This window comes from Pistacia vera, unplaced genomic scaffold (assembly GCF_008641045.1).
Source record: "Pistacia vera cultivar Batoury unplaced genomic scaffold, PisVer_v2 Contig507, whole genome shotgun sequence".
In the NCBI taxonomy this organism is placed as follows: domain Eukaryota; kingdom Viridiplantae; phylum Streptophyta; class Magnoliopsida; order Sapindales; family Anacardiaceae; genus Pistacia; species Pistacia vera.
In genome coordinates, this window is record NW_022196343.1 from 1,475,213 (window position 1) to 1,497,545 (window position 22,333).

The 22,333-nt window shown below is 32.1% G+C and overlaps 2 pseudogenes; both read left to right on the forward strand.

The window, feature by feature from the left end:
* The first annotated feature begins 15,011 nt into the window (after nucleotides 1-15,011).
* Nucleotides 15,012-19,888, forward strand: LOC116105940 (annotated as a pseudogene).
* Nucleotides 19,889-20,449: 561 nt separating this feature from the next.
* LOC116106003 lies at nucleotides 20,450-22,014 on the forward strand (annotated as a pseudogene).
* The last annotated feature ends 319 nt before the right edge of the window (nucleotides 22,015-22,333 follow it).

Consider the following 22,333-nt stretch of genomic DNA (forward strand, 5'->3'; position numbering starts at 1 on the left):
CTTGAGATTTCCCTCTTTGATGATTATTGATTAATTTGATTTGTGTTTTTTATGATTGAATAAAATGGTATGAGATTAAACTGAAAAGGTAAGATTAATTACAATAATGTTATGTGGATAGAACATATATGTGATTCCTAAGCAAAAAATTGGTTAAAGGTGTGTTTTTTTTATATAAGGGTTACTGTGCAAAGACTAACCATCTGGAATTCCGAAAATCGTTTACATGTTTTGGGTTTTTGACTGAAGCGGAATTTTGGATATGTTGTTGCAGACTTCTTGAGGAGTGTTTAGAAATTTGTTTCACTCAAAAACTCGAAGTATTGGATTTTTATGGATTTTTTAAAGTTGCCCTACAATTCTGGAATTTGGGTTTCCTGCAGAACGAGTATTTTAGTAAACGATTTGATGCATCTATGCTTATCCAAATTTAATGATTTTAANCATGAAAATAATACGATGATCCATGGTAATTAGAAAGTTTGTACAAGGATGTGAATTACCTTGCTGGGCATGAGTGGGTATGAATCAAGGAAATTATATAAGGAAAGTGTGGTTTCGTTAAGGGAATAGTTACGTGTTAGGTGAAATGCAAGTTTTGCTCATGCAGGTTTAAGGTTGAAAGTTATTTTCATTTATAAATTGCATTTGGTTGGCTGACAGACATATGTTCATTAGCATGATGTTTATACACATTAGAAGCACTCTGATACATTTGTTCTGTAAACCGTTTTCTAGGATTTACATTTTCATAACTATGTTCTGTGTTACACTATTGTCATTAAAGTTTTTATGAATGGAATTGGTAAATTGTTTTTGAAAAAAAAAAAAAAAAATCACCCTCCACTTGCGATCTTGAGTCCCTTGGAGTGCCCGGATTCAACAGGATAGGGAATACCCGAGAGGGGGTGTGACAATAAATCCTTGTATGGTTTGATTAATTTTGCCCTTTTGGAATAGATTAATGCTAGGTAATTAGCATAAAAAATCTCATCATATTCAATGGGTGAAACATGGCAATCTTATACTGTGTTATTTGGATTAATAATAATTATTTAGATAAGATAAACAAATAATTAGCCGTGTTACTATTTTCTATGCTATATAAAATTTGAAAAATAAAAAAAATAAAATAACAGAGAATTTATATACCTTGCTTAAAAGCCAATGATATTTTCGTGAAATGTCAAGCTTTGAGTAACTACCAACAAAGCACAAGCTTTTAACGAGACTTTTATCTGAAAGAGGTAAGACAAGAAGATAAATAAGATGTGAAGTAATTAAACATAAATTAATGTTAAAAGAGGAAAAACTATGAAACATTGTTGATCATTCCTTTAAATAATTTAATTATAAAAAAAAAAAAAAAAACTTTTTTTATTATTTTGTTCCTGTTTTCTAACAAACAAAGTCAGTTCAGACTAGAGTATGTATTTCATTGTAAGTATTAGTGAATATTCTAGAAGTCCCTTGGTTAATGTTTGCTCAATTACCACCCCAAGAAATAAAATCACATCTAACCTTACTAATATTAAAAAATTTATTTCTAAATAACATAAGATATATATATACATACACAATTAAACCTCAATAAATTAATATCATTGGGACTACAAAAATTTATTAACAAATCAATATGTTAAGTAATCGTATAAATTAATAAATTATTAATTTATTGAGGCATTTCTTATTTTCTTTTTCCAAAACATTGAATCTAATGCCTTACATATTGTGTATAGTTAATGTGATATACGAAATAACTCATAATTAATGCACTTAAAGCAACAATCACATTGTATAATTTTCTCTTGCAATACAAGAACACTGCACTAGTGGTTTTTAATGCACTAAAAAAAGTTAGAGATGAAATCCAAGAAGACATCAATTTTAAGAGGAAACAAATAACATTGGACTCATTTTATAAAAGGCCTCCTTATTGAGTCATGCATATATATAATTTTAATGTATAAGGAGATTATTAGTTTATATATCAAGTGGTACTTATGTGTGTGTGTGTGTGTGTGTGTGTTTTTTTTTTTTTTTTTTAATGTATTGTCTTATAAATTTAGCAAATTATTAATTTACCATATTGGTCCTAAGTCAGGACCAGTCAAAAGCATTATTTAATTGAAGTTACTAATTTATCGAGTATTAATTTATTGAGGTTTAACTATATTTTTTAACTTACACAAAGTTAGCCATGGCTCAAGAGATCCACCTTCAGTTAAGACAGTTTCTTTTAATTTTAAGATTAAAATATTAAACTATATGATAAATTTTGGTTTCATGAGAATGCTGTAAGGCAGAAGTTTTAAATTAGGTTTACTCCGTTAAGCTACATCCATGGAGATTTCCTTATTATATTTTTGAAAAGTTTTCATTTTCATTCATAGTGTAAATATTCAACATAGAAACATAATTTATCAAAGAATATTTAATTATTATAATAAATGTCAAAAGCACAAAAGAAAAAAGGACATTTTCTGTACCTTTTTTCTATTAAGAGATATCTTGACACAGTATAAAATTACACTCTGTGAGAGAATACTATGACCTGTATTCTGCAACTGAAACAATAAAAATAAATAGTTAAACAATAAATGACGAATTTTAAATATTTTATATAATCATACTNCTTGTATTTACATGATGGTTTTATTAAGAAATATATGCCACCCATGTTCGAAAAATTGCATGAAGGCATATAATATTATTGAAGGCTGAGGAGTTCAGAGGTGGGATTATGGAAGTGTTATGCAGACCGTAACCATCTTTCTAGTACTATCCCTCTCCAAATATCAGCTAGTTATATTTGGCCTCATACATGCAATGAGATGGTCCGTACAGTATGGATGCCTAATGAGCTCTAGGCGGGTATTGGTCTAAGTGAGATTATGACACCTAGTGGGTATTGGCTTGGGTGGGATTTGATGAGACTAGTGGCCGGGTATTGGCCTGAGTGGGATATGATTAGCCTTATGCACTTATTGAGATGTTATGTACTTCCGAACAATGACAATCTATACCATCCTCTCGGGACAGAACAGGCGCCTAATGAGCTCCAAACAGGATTACACCCTGAGGATAGACATTAGGAGGGATTTGATGGATTACACTAAGCGGGTATTGGCCTAGTTGAGCAGCTAGTTGGTTGGCTATATTAGGGACCTTGGGTACTAGTTTTGTGGTGGTGGTGGTGGTTGCATTAGCTAAATGAGTGGACTTGTGAACGTCAAATGGTTGTAGGCTGGGATGAAATTTATGAATATCCCGCATGTATAGGTTGGGTAGAAATTGTGGACACTTGGTAGACATTGGCATGAGCAAGAGTGGGTTTCATGTTGGGAAATGTCTACTCAACTTTGATGATGGGTGTATCGGTTTTCGTGACAATAATACGATGATCCATGGTAATTGGAAGGTTTATACAAGGATGAAAATTACCTTTTTCGGCATGAGTGGATACGAATTAAGGAAATTATATAAGGAAAGTGTGGCTGCGATAAGGGAATGGTTACGTGTTATGTGAAATGCAAGTTTTGCTCAGGCAGGTTTAAGGTTGAAAGATATTTTCATTTATAAATTGTATTATCCATTCATTGGGCTTTCTAGCTCACTGTTTTATGTTTTCCTCCTAGGATTGCATACTGGGTACATGAGGTGCTTGTCATAAACATTCGGTTGGTTGACAGACACATGTTCATTAGCATGATGTTTGTACACATTAGAAGCACTCTGATGCATTTGTTTTGTAAACTGTTTTCTAAGATTTACGTTTTTAGACCTATCTTCTGTGTTACACTATTATCATTAAAGTTTTTATGAATGGAGTTGGTAAATTGTTTTTTTTTTAAAAAAAAATTCACCCTCCTCTTAGGATCCTGAGTCCCTCACAGTGCTCAAATTTGACGAGATAATGAATACTAGTGAGGGGGCATGACAATAAATCCTTGTGAGTATGGTTTGATTAATTTTGCCCTTTTGGAATAGATTAATGCTAGGTAATTGACATAAAAAAATCCCATCATATTCCAAGTGAAATATGGCAATCTTATACTATTTGTTATTTGTATTTTAGATTAATAATAATATTTAGATAAGATTAACAAATAATCATTGCTATATAAAATTTAAAAAAGAAAAAAATAACAGAAATTTTAATTACCTTGCTCAAAAACCAACGATATTTTTGTGAAATGTCAAGCTTGGAGTAACTACCAACAGAGCACAAGTTTCTAGTTTTGATTAAGCCTTTATCTGAAAGAGGTAAGACAAGAAAATAAATAAGATGTGAAGTAATTAAATATAAATTAATGTTTAAAGAGGAAAAACTATGAAACATTGTTAATCATTCCTTTAAATAATTTAATTATAAAAAAGGCAAATTTTTTTTTTTTTTTCCCCTGTTTGATAACAAAGAGAAGTAGGTTTAAGACTTAGAGTATGCATTTCATGTAAGTTTTTGTAAATATTCTTGAAATCCCTGGTTAATATTTACTCAATTATCATGCTAGAAATAAAATTATATCTAACCTTACTAATTTAAAATTTTTATAATTAATTGTAGTACTGTCATAATCAACCAATAGTTTCTAAATACATAAGATATATATACACACAATAAACTCGATAAATTAATATAATTGGGATCATAAAAAATTATTAACTAATCAATATATTATTATATATATAAAATTAATAAATTATTAATCTATTAATGGATTCTTTATTTTGTTTCTAAAATTGAACTTAATGCATGGATGTTTATGTATAGTTAATGTGTTGATTTTGTTTCTAAAAAATTGAACTACACACACACACACACAGGGTTTTGCACAAAAAAACTCAATTATCCGAATTCTAAAACCACCACACACACAGGGTTTTGGCACAAAAAAACTCAATTTCCTGAATTCTAAAATTCATATCCCTTTTACGATTTTCAATTGAAGATATTAGCTAATCAACAGAAAAAAATAAGACTAATCATGAAGCCACTAGAAGAAGAGAGAGTCAACCGAAGAAGAGGAGAAAATGAGAGGAATTGAAACTCTAGGCGTGCTGCTGCTGCGTGGTGATGGTGGTGGAGAATGGTAGAGTGTTCATATAATAGTGGGGAAACAACTAATAAGAGAGAAGAAAAATGAGGATTTACAAAAAAAAAAAAGTGATATATTTTGTTTGGTAGGGAAGGCATGCACCTTTTGGTTAAAGAAAGCAGAGAATCGAAAAAGCTTTAAAAATTAAATCAGAAGAAATGAAAGAGTAAAGAACAAAAAGATAGTTGGAGAAGTTATAATTGCATTTAATGGACTTTCATTGAAAAAATAAATAAATATTAAATTTCTTGAAAAGACGCTAAAGTGAAGGGTGTAATGTATTGGCTTAATAAAAAAACAAATAAAAAATGTTGTTGGTGGACACATTATCATACGAGAGGTGAGGGATTGTGGTGGGTAAAAAAAAGAAGTAGACAAAACAGATTGAGTGATGAGATAAGAAAATGACGTCGTTAGTTCAACCGAAAGATAAGAAAAAATGGCATCATCAGTTTGACTTTTGATGAGATGGTTCGACTTATCTATCACTTTGGGGGCCAATCACATGATCGGGTTATTGACTCTTCGGTTTTTAAAACATTGGTTTCAAGTTAAGACTTTAAAAATATTATTTAATCGAAGTTATTAATTTTATAAGTTAAACTATATTTTTTAACTTACACAAAGTCAATCATTACTTAACAGGTCTACCTTCAATTAAATATTTTCTTTTAATTTTAAGATCAACATCTAAACTATATGATTTATTTTGGTTTCATGATGATACTTTAAGAAGGAATTTTTAAATTAGGTCTTCTCCGTTAAGCTACATAATAGAGATTTAGTTATATATTTCGAAAGGTTTCATTTCATTCATAGTGTAAATTCAACATAAAATCATTATTTATCGAATGATGTTAATTATTTTAGTAAGTGTCAAAAGCACAAAAGAAAAAATGACATTTCTCGTACCTTTTCTATTAAGAGATATCTGACAGATATAAAACTACAAATGTGAGAGAGATTAATCATGACCTGGATTCTGCAAGTGAAACAATAACACAAAAATAGATAAACAATAAATGATGCAATATTATTCTAAACAAAAAAATTTGTCTTCTTTAATCCACTGGAAAATTAATTAGACATATGGCCATGACTACACATTTATATAAACTTCAGCCAAGCAATAAAGTTTAAAGGAAATAATGAAGTTCAAAACAAATAATTTTTGTAGCTTTCTTTAACTTCTTAATGAAAAAAAGTGAGTGGTATAATAATGAAGTTCAAAGTGAGAAGTATCATACCTAATTGTAATGATCCTATTAGCTTGAGAATCTGCGGTCACAATTCGCTAAGTTTGTGATTGGTACCTTCTGGATAAGAGAATATGAAGTAAAATTTCACACTCAAATGAAGTGTATTTGAGATCGTCAATTAGATCCTGGCAAACTTTAAGTTATAAAGACGTTAGCAGTAAATAATAACAAAGAAGAAGTAATTAACCAACAAAACCAGAAGAGAAGCTGAAGTTGAAACATCATACCGATTGGGTGTTTTCTTAGAAATGAAGACTTCTCGGTATCTGTGAATCTTTGCACAATCACTCTCTGCTTTTATCAATGGATGACCACAATGTCACCAAAGACTGACTTGTCAAATGAGAAAAAGATAATCAAGTAAAATATAAGTGACAGTATTATGAGCCACCAAAAACATTATAACAAAATAAGTAAAACAAGTTAATCTTGGAAAGAATAAAGATAATAAGAAACAAGCATTAATTTTATGGGGTATTACATTTTTGAAGGAGATTAAACAAGAAATTAAAATGACGTTGCCAGCCCAAATTCTTGAGATGGTAATTAGTCTAAAGTTGAAAAAATGAGGTATAAATGCACAATACAAGCTCTTTTTTTTTTAGCAACTGAATGACCCCGTTTCTGTTACCAAGTTTTCATTCTCTTAGACTAACTATGAGAGCAAGAAAATTAGGGGTTATATAAAATTAATACATCTTTGGTAGGAATTGAAACTCCCAATCTAGGGATGAATTAAAATTTTTTTCTAGTGTTAAACTTGCTGAAAAATATAAGATTAGTTCACCCTAATAAAATTTATCTATTTATGCTCTTTGAATGTTCCTAAAGATCCTTTGGCTTAAAAACTAAATCCAGATCATTAGAGTAAAAGATACAAAATTTATAGATAATGTATAATAATGAAGTTGAAAAATGATAAATAATCATACCAATTGTTGATGATGCTATTCGAGCTTGAAAATGGGTGGTCACAATCACAATTAACATAAAAGTTAGTATCTATATATATATTGAAGAAACAAAAAATCGATTCTATTCAGTATATGAATACTTGGTTCTGAAAGGGAATATATTAATCAAAATGATTCATCATCTTCTGATAGTGAAGTTGAAACATCACAAATGATCATACTGGAAACAAAACTCGTATGGTGTCTTTGATCTCGTAAATTGAAGTTCATAAATTAAGATGTGTGAGAATATAATGTAAAATAATTCCAACTCACAAATAAGTAAAGAAGTGTGTGAGAATAAATTCAAACTTGGAAATTGAGGTAAAAGATGTGTGAGCTTTTATTTTGTAAGTTGAATGAGCCACCAATACCATGTCAATAAATACTTAGATTATAATAAAGGAAAAGTAAAAAACATTTTATTTCATTTAATTGAACATGATTTATGGGAAATGGAGAGAGAGGAATGTAGATGGTCGAGTTGAGGCCTAAGCGTGCACAAAGAATGGGAACTCATATTAAAATTAACAGTGTTAGTCTTAGCAAATAGTCTAAATACTAAGGGAAAAAAATTATAGTAGTATAATAATGAAGTTCAAGACGATAAGTACATACCTAATTATCATGATGTTACTTGAGCTTGAGAATTTGTGATTGGTACCTTCTGGGTAAGAGAATATGAAGTAAAATTTCACATCAAAATGAAGTGTATTTGAGATCGTCGATTAGATCCTGGCAAACTTCACGTTCATAAAGACGTTAGCAAGTAAATAATAACAAAAAAGAAGTTATATTAAACCAACTAAAACCAGAAGAGAAGCTGAAGTTGAAACATCATACCGATTGGTGTTTTCTTGGAAATGAAACTTCTCTGGTTCTGTAATCTTGCCATCACCTTTTTGCTTATCAATGGATGATCCACAATGTCTCCACAGACTTGAACTATCAAATGAGAAAAAGATAATCAAGTAAAATATAAGTGATAGTGTTATGGAGCCACAAAAACATTAATAACAGTAAAACAAGTTAATCTGGAAATGAATAAAGATAATAAAGAAACAAGCATTCAATTTTATAGGGTATTTACATTTTTGAAGGAGATTAAACAAGAAATTAAAATGACATTGCCAGCCCAAATTCTTGACTGATAGTAATTATTTAAAGTTGAAAAAATGAGGCATAAATGCACAATACAAGCTCTTTTTCTTCCTTTGCAACTGATGACCCACCTTGTTGATCACCCAGTTTTCATTCTTCTTATAACTATGAGAGGAAGAACAATTAGGGTTATATGAAAATTAATAATCTTTGGTAGGAATTGAAACTCCCAATCTAGGGTGAATTAATAGTTTTTTTTCTATTGTTAACTTGCTGAAAAATATAATATTAAGTTCACCCTAATAAAAATTTTCTATTATACTCTTTGGGGTTCCTAAGGATCCTTTGGTTAAACTAACAATCAAATCATTTAAGTAAAAGATACAAAATTTATAGATAATGTATAAAATGTAGTTGAAAAATGATAAGTAATCATACCAATTGTTGATGATGCTATTCGGGCTTGAAAATGTATGGTCACAATCACAATTAACATAAAGTTAGTAGATATATATATCTGAAGAAACAAAAAATCAATTCATTATTCATGTATACGAGTTACTTGGTTCTGAAAATGAATATTAATCAAAAATGATTCTTATCTTCTAATAATGAAGTTGAAACATCACAAATGATCATACCGGGAAACAAAACTCGCCTTGTGTCTTTTGATCTCGTTAAAATGAAGTCATAAATTAAGATGTGTGAGAATATAAATGTAAATAATTCAAATCACAATTAAGTAAAGAATGTGTTGTGAGAAAAATTCAAACTTGGAAATTAAGAAAAGAAGTTTGAGAATACATTCAAACTTGGAAAATGAGTAAAGATGGTTGTGAGCTTTTTATTTTGTAAGTTGAATGACCCACCAATACCATGTTAATAATACTTCATTATAATATATATTATATATATATTAATTATATATATATAAAAGGAAAAGTAAAACAATTTATTTATTTTAATTGTAACATGATTATGGGAAATGGACAGAAGGAATGAAGATGGTTCGAGTTTGAGGCAGAAGTGTGCACAAGAAGAACTCATATTAGAACAATTAAAATTAATAGTGTTAGTCTCAGCAAATAGTCTAAATACTAAGGGTGATACTTGAAAAGTGTGGTCAAATTGAGCATCGCCATCAATTTCTGATAAATTGAGGAAAGAGACTAAATAAAATTAATTGATCCATTAGAATAAGAGATTTATTAAAGAAGAATTAATTGGTGGAGACCTCCAAATACTGGTTGTATTTATCTATGCTCTAGCTAGATCTATAAACAAAGAAAATTAAATATTACAATACAATTTTGGTTTTTGTGGTTGTAATATAATTAGAACATTGTTATGCATAGTAATAATTTACAGAAAGTAGTCAAATTATGATTGATTCAATAGAAAATTAATCCTAATTAATTAATTAATAATAAGATTTCCTTATCTTTAATGAAGTATTATAGTAATAGAAATATGATTAAAAATAGATAATGTAAGTTGAGAGATGATAAAATAATATACCCAACGGTGAATGATGGAATGGATAATTGAGTTTGAGAATGTGTGGTGACAAGAATTTGCAAAACTCAAGAATGTAAGCTTATAATGAAGAAAACAAAAACATTTTAAATCAACATATATATTAAGCATAAATAAAAGTAAAATAAATTACATTAATCTTCTGTAAACAATATATGAGCAAATAAAAAACGTACACTATATTTAGGTATATATTAGTAAATGTATGTAAAAACTAAATCATTATTTAAGTTAAATCATCGATGTTAAAATTAGTAATGAAATACGTTTGTATCTTTAAAGCTTACAAAAAAAGGGTGTCGTAAAAGGTTTGGAAGCATACTTAAGTAACATAAAATAATTCTACTTGAAAATTAAGTGAAAGAATGAGTCAGAATAAATTCAAAGGTTGAAAATTAAGTAATGAATAAGTCAGAATAAATTCAAACCTTGGAAATTAAGTGAAGATATGTGAGAATACATATGTAAATTAATTTAGTATGTAGAATGACCCACCATGTCTGCAAAGGTTAGACAATAAGGTGAAAAAGTATTAATTTTGTACTAATTGTAAAAGATTTCCATAAAAAGGGAGGGAAGGAATCTAGATGCCCAAGATTGAGGCATAAGAGTGAACAAGGGAAAAAGTATGAGAAAGAGGAGATGAAAATATAAAGGAGATCCTTATAATTACAAAGAAAAAATATGACTGATAGTTTCAAGAAAATATATAGTTTACTTAATTTCTATGTCTATTAACAAATTAATCTTGTACCTTTTTTGCTTAAGCTCATCGTATCATCTATACATAATAAATTAGACTCATCTTATTGTTACTTTAAAACTTAATGCACAAAAGAGGTGTGGGTTTCAAGAACTTAAACATGATCATGTTCTATGTTTTGTGGGAAAAATATTGTGATCTGACATCAAATAAAATGGGTGACTATATCACATATGGGCTATTCGTTAAGGTACTGACAATTATCACCTCGTAACATTATTAATGATTTGCTCAACACTAGGCTCACAAATTATGCATGTGTGTATAATAAAAGCACAAAGAGAAAGAAGAAGAAGAAGAAGAAGAGAAACAATAACAAAGGATGAAACAAAAAAATAAAACTATTTTATTGAGACGAAGCTCAAACCTAAGATTTATGCGTTAACCGAATGGCAATGGAAAATTCAAATAAGCCATAACCCACGATCTTATGCATAAATCATTGAGAACCTAATAAAACCCAGCGTACCTAAACCAATCTCCTACTTCTTCAATATCCACGCGTTTTATTTGAAATTGGGAAAAATGGGTATAAAAAACCATAATATAAGATTGGATAAAATAGTAAAAAAACAAAAACTGTAATTAAGTTTGAAATTGAGGGACAATGATTACAAATAAAAACCCTAGTGAAACCTAATTAAGTCAGGTTATTTAGGATTCTTTTAAATATAAAAAGGTGAGGAGGATATGATCATCCCAACTAGGCTCAAGATTGGTTAGGTGTTTGTTGGGTTAACAACCTTTTGAAATTAGGGGCTTGTGTGGCCTGTTGGGCTTTGGTTGTGCTTTAAATTTAGACTCACAAATTATGCAGGTTTTTATTGTGTAGCCTGTTGGGCTTTTGGGGGCACAGTTTTTGTTGGGTATTGTGTGGGCTGTTGGGCTGAAAGTCCAACCCATTACCTTGACACAGAAATTAAAATTAGAGAGCATGGTGACGGTACAGTTGGAACGTAGGATATAGTTATCTTTTTTTTTTTTTTTTTTTTTTTTTTTTTTTGAGGTGCATGAGGTATCCAAGCCAATATTAGAGTTTGTCTAATTTCAGGGTCAATAACATCCTACAAGCTCAATGAAACAAAAGTAATTATATACCTGCGACTCGAACACAAAATCTCCTATATAAACTACCATCAGTAGCTAAAGAGTTTGTCATCCAACTACAAAAGGAGAGGTAATCTAGACTTTTGTATTATGGTAAACCTAGAATATCATATCTAGACCGTATGAGTGGGATAATTATGGAAACCTTCGTCGAGAAGGTTTTTAGATTGATGATTGGAGCATTTTTTGAGTGTTTTGTTTCTCTCAAAATAGCCAGTTGGTCAGGTGTTTAGATGAGGCACCTTCAATATACCAAAAGCATGACGTTTTATATGTGAGATGATGAAGTGTGAAAGGATTGTATTTGAACTCAACTTATAGGGTGTACAAAATTACCTGCTACCTGAACCAAAAGATTTGAAACTTGGAAATTCAATTCGGATTCTGTAGGATCATAGGAGGTACCCAAATCTTCGGGTCAGGTATCGGTTCAATTTAAAAAACAACGAGGTACCTAAACCGAACCAATTTAAATAAAAAATTAAAAAAACCTTAAACCTGTTTCAACTTTCAGAAGACAAAATGCCAAATCCATTAAACCTAAAAATTTAAGTTCTAAACAGTAAACTAAAATCCATCTTCTGCTTCTTAAACTCGATTTTCCAGTTCTCCTTCTCACAGTTGTTCGTCATTCTTGCTCCAGTCGACAATCGCTCGTCAGTCGTCCATCAATCTACCCTCTTCACAAAACTATTTTACTTATTATTAAATGTAAATGTTATATCCCAGCCTAAATCAATCTACTCATCCACAACAATCTAAACACACAATCAATCAAGACATAAACCAAAACACAAGAATTTTACCGTGGTTCAACTATCCTTTAAAGAATAGTCTACATCCACGTTGAGACAAATTGAGGGGGCTCCCTTCACTAGATTTAACCTTTGTCAGTTTATACAAAACAGAATCAACTCCTCTAATAGATTCACAACCACTCTTGATACACTACTGCAAACTATCACAAAGAAATACTCAACCTGGCACTCTTTACAGAGATTAAACTAAAACCCCAATATGTGATCATTTGATCACAAATCAGCATACAGCAATCAGAAGAATGGTTTCGCAAGAACTCACCACAGAGAAGAAAAACGCAAAAGAGATTTGCTTCAGATCTGATTCGTGAGGGAAATGCTTTTGTATATAGTTGGACAGGTGGCAACACTTACACACCCTTGGATCATCCTCTAATTAAAGGTCACTAAAGGTGCAAGCCAAAACGCAGCGTTTCTGGCTTCACCTTTAACAGTAAATGATCTTTTTTTTTTTTTTTTTATCACATTTTATACATACTACCAAATTGAAATGAAATTAAATACATTTACGTTAAAAAAACAAAAACAAAAAACCCCAAACTGGAAAAATATCTCGTTTAAAAAGCCTTTCTAAAAAAACTAAAATTAAAGTGGTGGATTTTAGGATTCCAATTTGATGTGATTGTCTCTTTAGAAAATCAATACAAATCTTGAGCCAAAAATCATCTTCTGAAAGTTGAATAAGACAAGGACAAATGGAGGCCTTGTATACACATAACATAAAGTTTTAAAGTGGTATTAATTTTACTTTAAAAGCACTTTTAGAAAAAATTATTTATAAGAATGAAAGGCACTTAAGAAGAAGCATGCTTGTATGCAGTATGCATCACTTTTACTTTTTTATAAGAACGTCCCGAAACAAAACTAAATAAAATTAATTAGTATTGACATTGGCTTTATAACATTACAATGAAAATTCTGAGGTGCAACCCTAAAGTAGAGACTTAAAAATTGAATCTCAATTCTCATTAATTAGAGTTCGTATGAAAGATATTTTGTCTTTTCACAGAAAATCTTGACTTTTAGAGTTAACTTATGCATTGTTGATATATGTCGGATCCAAACATATAATAGGTGAGTTCTCAGAGATATTGTCCTGAAAAGGCGTCTCTGGGTGGTGAGAGTGTCCTTGTGCTATATAAGTAACCAAGACCCTCGTCTTCCAATCGATATGGGACTTTGACACCAACATGCATAAATGAATCAGCTCTATGTTTTAAAATAATCAAGATGCTATGGTTTAGTAAGTAAATCTTAATTGTCCGCAAAAGTTAACTTATACATGCATGAATTAAACCTGACCGATGAGAATTGAGGTTAGACCTAAAAAAATCAAGACATTCGTAGAAAAGAATACCTATTAGAACCAATATATATATATATATTTCCAACTATAAATTGCAAAAATGAGACAAGACATATATAAAAGGGCTTTTACAAGTACTGTATATTTATATATGCTTGTTGCATGTGCTCAATAATAAACTAAAAAATTCCAAGTTCTTCTCCCATAGAAGTACATGAAAAGGGCATTAAATATCTCTTAATGCCTCCAATATTTGAGATTTGTTCACATAATAATATTAAGGTTTGTGATTTGTTGATAAAGTGAACCTCAACTTATTAGAGAATCAAAGCAATTCTAAATCAGGTTCTCTGAAATGAATATTTCAATATTGCTCGATTAAATTTGATAATTAAATAAATTTAATTAATATCCAATTATCTAGTAGTGAGTGGTCCATGTAGATAAATTGTATGATTCTCTTATCACTAGAATCTCTTTGAAAGCATCTTACTCATCAAACACTAGGCCCAAAGATTTATAATTGAATTATGAATTGAAATGACTGAAAATTCTTAGATGTAGATGTTTGTAATTATTAAAAATTGGAATTCATGTTTCTTTGTTAATTATTCTTTAACATTATCGAAAGTAATATTAAACAAGAATATTCTAGACATTCTAAAGATACAAACATCTACGTAACAAAATGACGATAAGTAAACTAATTATGGCGAGATCATAAACATTAAAGCTAAAATGTAAGACTAGCAATAGTAGTCATATTCATGGTAGCGCCTCTCTCTCTCTCTTCTCTCTAAAATCCACGTTATTTTATTTTAGATTAATATTAAAAGACAAAATTTTAGTTAAATTTATCAATCTAAAATATTATAAGTACAAACTTTTTTCTTTATTCTTTGGCATTTCCCGATAATAATAAATGAGAATATTCTACATTTTAAAGAAATACAGACATCTATGTAAAAGAATAGCTATAGGTCAAATAATTATCACATAGTCATAAACATTAAAGTAAAAACGTAAAGCTAGCAATGGCTATCATATTCATGGTGGTGTAATCTCCCTCTCCCTCTCCCTCTCCATCTCCAAATTGTTTAAAACAGAGAGAATCCCGAAATCAAAACAAAAAACCTGAGAGATTGAGAGAAATGTTGAAGGAGTTAAAGCCTTATATACTAAGCATATTTTGCAGCTTCTGCTATGCAGGTTACAATATTGTCTCCAAGGTCTCTCTGGATGATGGCATGAGCTTCTATTGTTTTGGTTGTTTATGCTCATGGCTTTGGAACTTTGGCCACTGCTCTTCTTGCTCTTCTCTTTGAGAGGTAATTATTTCATTAATTAATCTTCTAATTGTTGTTATGTTTGATGTGATTCATGATCTTAATGCTTCAGGATCTCTCTCTTCTATGCAGGAATAACGAAAGCAAACTAAACATCCAAGTCTGGAGAAACATCTTCTTTCTTGGCCTTTTAGGGTGATTAATTTAATTATATGATTTTTTTTATCGTATAAATCTTTTAATTATGAAGATAAGAAACACTCAAATATTCATAGATCCATATTCCAAGAATAAAAACAAAGAAGAAAGGTTTTATTTGGTATGCTGGAAGTGTTCATCTTGGGGAAAATGATATTGTGTTATTCAAAAAATAATAAGTTACATGATCATCTATCGTATAAATATATTAATTATGAAGAAATATATAAGAAAGACTTGTCTATTCAAAGATAGCTCATTTATGAACTACTTCTAGAGGTTGAATGGTTTGATAGAGACCCTTTGGTGTATTACTCAAGAGATCTTAAGTTCAAGTCCTTTCTCAGTTGTTAATAGTGATAGCCACTAGAGTTCTCACTTAGTCAATAGTTTTAGGGTCTTGAAGATTGGTTGAGGTGCGCCTAAGTGATCCAGAGACACCTCCAATCATTAAAAAAAAAAAAAAAAAAGTATCCCTATGAACAATTACCTTGTGGAAGACGATATTATGACACGAGGGCAGAGCTAGGTTTAGTTCTAGGTTGGCTATGGCCACCCCGACCATCTCATAAATCTTTAAAATTTATATAGAAAAATATTATTTAAGCCTTACAAATGTAGTTTCTATCATTATGGCCACCTCTAGTTTTTGAAGGCAACACTTTAGCCCCAATAAAAATAACTTTTTGAATACTTTTTGGCCCCCTTATTCATTGAAGATAACATTTTGGTCCCTCGAAGTTAGACTTGGCAAAACGGGTCCAGACCCGTGGGTCGACCTAAAACCCAGGAAAATAATATAGGGCACGGGTCTTTAAACTTCAACCCATTTTGTATCGACCCATACCCAGACCAGCCTGTTTTGCCAGAGGGTCACACGGGTCCACCCGTAGGTGCCCACAAGTACCCTTTTTTTACCCAAAAAATTAAAAAACCCTTTTCCCTTTCATTTTGCTCCAAATCATGAAACCAAATGAATCCCTAACCTTCTCTCAAACTCAGTCTCTCATCTCATCAGCCTTCTCCCAGACGTCGTCTCTCATTAGCCTTCTCTCAAAGACTCATCGTCATCATCATCAGTTGTCTCTGATCGCCGACATCACTTCTCCTGTCTCCACTGCCCACTCTCTTGTCTCTACTTCTCCTGTCTCCACAGCTAGATTTTTCTTTCGCAAAAGTGATTTTCACTTCTTGTGTTGATGAGAGAGATGAAGAATTTGCAGTTATGGCAAAATTCGGAGGAGGAAGTTGAGTTTATGGAGAAACGTAGACAATTAATGCAGTAAAATAGACTTTAGGAATCTGGGATTGACTTTGAGTTGAGTAGGATATTCAGAGGAGGAAGTTTGAGTAATTGAGTTTATGGGGAAACGTAGACAATAAGTGCAGTAAAATAAACTTGGGAATCTGTGATTGACTTTGGGTTGAGTTGGAAATTATTTATGAATTTTTAATAGACGTTTTGTTTTAATTGATGATATTATTTGAAGTAGTTTTATGTGGGGTGTAATTATAAAAAAAAATGAAAATTGCAGGAATTTTAGGGGTGTAATTGCAAAAATTGAAAACTGGAGAGAGAGAAAAGGGGCACTCATGGGTCCACCCGTACCCGCATAGAGTAGGGTCTAGGTCCAATATTTTGGACCCGTACCCGTTAGGACTCGACCCACCAGCCTGTTTTGTTGAGTCTACTAGAAGTCTCTATTTTAAAAACATGACCGAACCAGCCGGTCAGACCGGGACTCGGTAGTTTCTCCAATCCGATTCAGGTCTTAGGGGGTTTTTATAATATTTCAAAATTATAAGAGTTAATTTGTAATTTTATAAGGGTGTTTTGGAGATATGTCAAAAGTTTAGGGATTAATTAGTAATTTTTAAGGGTATTTTTGTAATTTTTAAAATTTGAGGGATTAACATGTAATTTTTTTAAAATAAAATTATCATTGACGTCATCAGTCCAACCTGTGACCCAGGCAGCAAAACAGGTTGCCCTCCTCTCCGGGCTTTAAAACAATGCTAGAAGTAGAGATATTACTTTGATTAGAGAATTCTTGATCAATTTTTGGGTGAAAAATTAATTTATATATATTTATTATGGCAGAGCTGTGCTGGGAAAAACACTGTTTTTTGCAGGATTAAAATATACTTCACCAACATTTGCGTCAGCCATGGCCAATGCAATTCCAGCCATCACCTTTATCTTGGCAGTTTTATGCAGGTAAACTAAGGAAAATTAAATGAATTAAAAGTAAAAAATTATCAAAATAATAATTATTAAGAGAATTTCACTTTTTTTTTTTTTTTTTTTGGTCGCAAAATTAAAAAAAAAAAAATCAGAATGGAGAAACTAAAGATTTCAGAAGCAAGTGCTCAAGCAAAAATTGTGGGCACTGTTGTTGCCTTAGCTGGTGCAACACTTATGACTCTATACAAGGGTATTGTGGTAATTTCCTTACCGTCGTCCTCTGGACACCATAAGAAGAATCAGAGTGTTGGTATCAACTTAACATTTTTCTCAGATGGAGATTGGATAAAAGGCTCTGTCATGCTCTTCATTTCATACCTTGCATTAGCTGCATTCTTCATCTTACAGGTAATATTATCGTTAAATTTAATAGAAAAGTGAAAAGACATAAATGCCCTTAAACCAATAACGAAGGAAAATAATTTTTTTCTTTTTTTTTTGAAAAAAAAATATAGGGTATATCTGGTTGGTAGTATTGGACTGCACTAAAAGGGTAGAGCGTATTATTTTGAAAATATAAAACATTTGGTTTCATTTGAGGGAGGATGAACTGTATTAAAATTTGAAGGCTTGCTGTGGACAGCACAAGAAAAAGTTAAAAACATTTGTATTACATTAAAACTAATTAATGAATATTAAAATAAATAAAAAAATTGGTTGATCGGTGTAACGGCGATAATGACCGTCATTGTCGGTGATGCATCCGTAGACATTGTTGGATAAATAATCCAACAATCTACCCCAAAATGGTAACAGAAAGGTTGCAGGAAGCGACGTTTCACCGGAAAAAGCAAGCAAAGATTCACTGAATGACTACCATTCTTTAACTTGCTTAAAACTATTGCAGGCGTGGACAATCAAGAAGTATCCAGCACCAATAACTCTCACATTCTTAACTTGCTTAGCAGGAACTTTACTTGCGGCAATAATGACTGCTATTCTTGATCATAAACCTTCTTCCTGGAAATTGTCCTGGAACATCAGCCTTCTTGCTCCTGTTTACAGTGTAAGTTTATTTTTCAACTTCGATACCAACGCTAGCTATAACGTGACTCTGTCGATTATAACCAATCAATAACATTATCGAATCAATAACTTGATAGTTCATAACATTTGATTAATTAATTTTTGCAGGGAATTGTTATATTTGGAATCACAGTGTATTTACGAACTTGGTTATAAGGGAAAAAGGTCCAGTTTTCATGACAGCATTTAGATCATTGGCAACAGTAATTGTAGCTGTTATGGGACTCCTCATTTTAGGAGAAGAACTCTACTTGGGAAGGTATGCATTTTTATTTTACTGCTATAATATATAATGCTCGGATACTCTCCAGATTCGAACTTTCATAAATTTTACAATATATGTATATTATGACATCAGTAAATGTTGTGAAACCCAACTCGAACAATGACTCGGTTAGACGACCGAGTCCTAGGTTGAATGGTTTAACTAGTTCAACCGATGGGTTAGATCGGTAACATCATCATGCTATTAATCATTTTGCTTTTATAATTTTCTCCCTATTTTCAAATTTCTCTTGCAGCCTAACAACTCTATCAAAATTCACATCTATTACTTCAATCATTTGAACATTTTGCAAATATTCCAATGCTTGTTTTGAAACTGCATTCAGAGCCTCCTTCTTGCTCCTTCTCCATGACCCTTGGAAATGGCTCCGAACTTTATTTCTATGATCAAATATTTCAACAGAACCTCGATATTGTTTTGCATGGTCAGGTCCTTTGCTTTCAATCGAAAACGTTGGAGGAGCAATATTAAGCTGCTGCAATGAATCTCTTAAAATCTGTTTGAATGGAATTTCTACTCTTATTTTCTCCATATTGCTGCAAATAACAATAATATTTTGATACTAATACTCTTATATTTATATTCATTTTCATAATTATTGCCAAACTCATCAACTTCTAAACGTTTGATTATCATGGATCAATGATTAATCTAATCAATATGTATACATTAAATATATTTATCTTTTAGAATTTAAGGGAAACTCTTAGTTTTCTTCAAGAAAATTAATGTCCATTATTTCTAGAAGATAATATATTGAATTAACCAAAGGTGTTAGGTTTTTTCAAGATTTAAACATTAATTTTTGAAATTAATTAACTATTTTTTTCTTCTGATTTTTCAGTATTGTGGGATCAGAATTGATCGTTCTTGGTTTGTATGCAATTCTAGACAAAAGATTATGAGAAAAAGAAGAAAGTCTTGGAGCTCATGGTCTGTGAATTGAGATCAACTCACAAAAATGATATATATATGACACAATGCACTAATGGTTCCAATCATTGTGTTATATTTAATTGATATATATCGTCAATTTAATGTGTAAATTTGATCGGTAAAAGTTTTAATGTGTAGACTTAAAAGGGCAACGATTAATCTGACTTCACAAAATATAAACTTGAGGTCATTGATCTTTACTCTGCATCTTGAAAAATTCAAGACGTTGAGTCAAACTTCACAAAACATAAATGTCAATGTCAATAGTAATCTAACCAGTTTGGATGATTAGGTGCTGTAATAAAGAATCTTAAATATATTATCCAAAAATCTTGAATTTAATTAATATCGAAAAAGATGCACGAGAGATTTAAACTGGCCGGAGACTTTAAAAATTATTGTTTTAAGTAAATTTATTTTTAAATTCTGAAGAAGAATATTAGAAAGCGACAATTCACATAGGATCCTTAAATTCTTAAAATCCGATTATGATAATAATAATTAGTATTAAAATGATCGAACAGAACAAACCAAACAAAACCCATGTTGTTCCAATGAACTAAAATCTCTGTCTCTTCGATTCTAAGTGCAATCCAAAGTGATGGAGATGGAACAACTACTAAGCATGGGCTTCCCAAACGAGTTAGCCGCCGAAGCCCTCGCCGCCACCGGCGGAAAATCCACTCTCAAAGCCACCGAATGGATTCTCTCCCGCCGTCCCTCCGCCGACCCACCGCCGAACAACCCATCTCCCACCCAACCAAAACTCGATCGTTTCTTCGCCAAACCCATCATACCCGCCATTGCTACTGCCATTGCCACTGCCTCCGCCAACCAATTGGTCGAATCTGCTCCCCCAGCGAAGCGTGTCAAGACATGTGCGCCTCAGGTGCCCCTCTCGGAGCGCATGAGACCTCGTACGCTTCACGAGGTCGTCGGCCAGGACCACCTCCTGTCACCCACTTCGGTCCTCGGCTGCGCCGTCGACACCAACCGTCTCCCTTCCGTCATCCTATGGGGGCCCCCCGGAACCGGTAAGACTTCGATTGCGAAAGCCATTGTGGGTTCAGTCGTGTCTTCTTATCGTTTGGTGTGTTTGTCTGCGGTTACTTGTGGGGTTAAGGATGTTAGGGAAGTAGTTGAGGAAGCCAGGAGGGTGAAAGTGAAAAATAATTGGAATAAGAGGACTGTTTTGTTTGTTGATGAAGTTCATAGGTTTAATAAGTCACAACAAGATTCGTTTTTGCCTGTGATTGAGGATGGAAGTATTGTATTCATTGGTGCCACCATTGAGAACCCTTCATTTCATTTGATTACGCCATTGTTGTTTCGTTGTCGAGTTCTTACGCTTAACGCGTTGAAACCGTGCCACGTGGGAGACTTCTGGGGCGAGCAATGGAGGATATCGATAGGGGGGTGGGGAAGAGTGTTGAAGTGAGAGTTGAGGTGAAGGATGATGCTATTGAGTTCTTGTCGTCTAATTGTGATGGCGATGCTTGTGTGGCATTGAATGCCTTGGAGATCTACTAAGGCTGCAGCGAGAGTGTCTGTTAAGCAACTTAAGTCTGTGGAGGGAAGAAGAAGAAATGAATTTGGTGTCGAGTGAAGAAAATCGTTCTGTCGTGGCCATTGTCACCTTGGATGATGCAAAGGAGGCATTTCAATGTAAGCATCTTGCTTATGATAGAGCAGGGGAAGAACATTATAATGTGATCAGTGCATTACATAAGTCTATGAGGGGAAATGATGCTAATGCAGCTATATATTGGTTGGCAAGAATGTTGGAAGGAGGTGAACAACCTCTTTACATTGCAAGGCGGTTGATAAGGTCTGCGAGTGAAGATGTGGATTGGCTGATCCATTGGCACTTAATCAAGCTGTGTCATGCTACCAAGCTTGCCATTTCTTGGGTATGCCTGAATGCAATGTGATTCTGGCGCAATGTGTGGCCTGCTTGGCTTTGGCTCCTAAATCAGTATCTGTTTACCGAGCAATAGAGGTTGCACAGAAGGTTGTTTACCTTTTCAAACACTTTTTAACATTGTGCCCAACTATAAACTTTTAAAAACATTTGGTTGCGCTTGTTACCCTTCCCTCAGGCCTTTAGATCTTAAAAATCTGACAAGTGTCAATCACATATGGTAGCTGCTATGGCTGTATCTTCTAGTTCTCTTTCTTCAGTATAAGAACGTTCTGTTTTACGAGCTCTCTTATCCCCAGCTTGGAAAGATGCAATGCAACAGAGTTTAATGCATAAAACTTGGACTCTTGGGCCCTACAGTCTTGACATGAACGTAGTGGAAAATTAGTAGTCTTCAAAACTAACTACAATGCAGATTGTTTTATTAGGGGACCTATAGCTAGAATTGTAGTTAAGGGGTTCCAACAAACTGCTAAGAGTGGATTATTTTGAA